Below are 2,165 nucleotides of genomic sequence, written 5' to 3'. Positions count from 1 at the left end.
TCAAAGAAACAAAGAAATCTGGACGAAGAATCTCGTGCAATTTCAAGACTCACTTAGGAAAAGAAGACCTTTTCCTCTAGGAGAGCATTCTTTGGGAAACAACTGCAGGATATCAATGAAACTTCAAATTGTCGGTTGCTACCTGTTCCTTCGAGGTACCATCAAAGGAAGGAAAGAAAGAACAAAGGTAATTTCGAAAGAAGTAACTTTTTATGGCAAAAGAAATTAAATTTCCCATATTTGTCAATTGAAAATGTCCAAGCAAAAGTGGAAAAAGTGCTGAATACCTATGATAAATGTGTAAAACGAGGAAAATACAATTCATTGAAAGGAATTTTTGACATCACAAAGGAAAGCGGCAAATGGCTGTGCAGTGAGGATAGAAGGTTATATTATCTTCAAATTGAAAGCAAGGGACAGGTTGGATATGTAACTGGAAAGACAGCCAGTTCCAAAACAATTCATCTATCCAAAAGAAGAAAAGTGTTCTTAATGCCAACTTCAACTAGAATGCCTCCAGTGTCATTGTCAATGTCTGAAGCAAAGACTGAAAGAGAATATCAAGATTCCAAAAGATCAGATGAAGAATCCACACAAACAAGGAGGAAGCATACCAAAACTTGAACTGCAGCGTTGTTAGTAATATCTTCCAAGCTATCAACCCCAAAAGCAGCAACAGTATGTCAACAACTATCTCAAGATGGAATCACTGTTGAGACTCCTTCCAATGTGGTATTTACAGATCGACTATCAAAGAAGTTGTTAAACTAAAAAACAAAATGAAAAAACACTACATTTAGAAAACTGGTCGTTGCTTTTTCATGGTAAATGTATTGATGACCAAGAATACCTAGCGCTAGTTTTAAGGAATGAATAGAGAAAAGTTAAGTTAGAAGCACTCCAATTACCAAATGGAAAAGCCGATACTGTTGTGAAAGGAATAACAGCTGTTTTAGATGAATACAATTTATGGAACTGTATAAAGATGATTGTTGCTGATACAAGTGTGAACACTGGGAATAGAAATGGCATTGTCATTCAGTTGCAAAGACTGTTTGCTCAAAAGGGTTTGAAAGAACCACAATTTATTAGTTGTCAGCATCATATCCTTGATAGAGTTCTTCATGTTGTAATGGATAACGAACTTAGAGAAAAAGTCATCTCCCAATATTGAATAAACATTCATCCCAGAGTTTCTAAGTAATTACGAGGAACTCCAGGCTAATTTCAACAATGGTGAAGAAAAGATTATTGAATCAGCAGGATGACGAGATGACATGAAATTTCTATTTCATTTGACCAAATTTCCTACAGTAAAGTTTCAAAAAATACCCAAACTAATTAATGCAAGATGGAATTCTTGAGCAATACTAGCTCTTTTGGCATTTATTCTTCTACCAAAGAAAAGAGTTTTGCTTCTCAATGTTTGTTGATTCATCTCTTACAGCTGGGAAGATTTTTGATTTACTGACCAAATGTTCAATGCACACGATTATCAGAAGTTATCATTTACAATTTATTATTTAATTGAATGCCATGCATCCATTTCCGAGTATACACACACACACACACACACATAATTATGCCCCCAGCCTGGCCACAGTCCAATGACTGAAACAAGTAAAAGATAAAAGATTTACAATGGACTTCAACACAGTTTCCATTTACCAATTTAACTAATAAGGCATTGGTTGACTTGGGGGTATTATAGAAGACCATAAGGTTACAGAGCAAGTGTCTTAACAAAACAACCATCTATATAACACACAAACAGAAGGAAAACAAATGAATTAATTTAAAATGACCCAATCTAATGATGATAATGTTGACAAACCAGGAGATAAATCAGGGCAGATGTTGTTTACGTAAGAGAAAAGTTAAATGTTATTTATTTATATTTTTTCTTCAAAAAGCTGATTTAGATAAAGGAATTTTGTTCTTTAATAGATGCAAGCGTGGGTGTGTGGTAGGAAGTTTGCTTTTCATCCTACATGGTTTTGGGGTCAGTCTTATTGTGTGGTACCTTAGGTAAGTGTCGTCTGCTACAGACCTGGGATATCCAAAACCTTGTGAGTGGATATGGTGGACAGTAACTGAAAGAAACTCCTTATGTGTGTGTGTGTGAGAGAGAAAGTGTATGTATATATGTATATATATATATATAT

This window comes from Octopus bimaculoides, chromosome 24 (assembly GCF_001194135.2).
Source record: "Octopus bimaculoides isolate UCB-OBI-ISO-001 chromosome 24, ASM119413v2, whole genome shotgun sequence".
Classification (NCBI taxonomy): domain Eukaryota; kingdom Metazoa; phylum Mollusca; class Cephalopoda; order Octopoda; family Octopodidae; genus Octopus; species Octopus bimaculoides.
Note: the sequence above shows the minus strand (reverse complement) of the source record.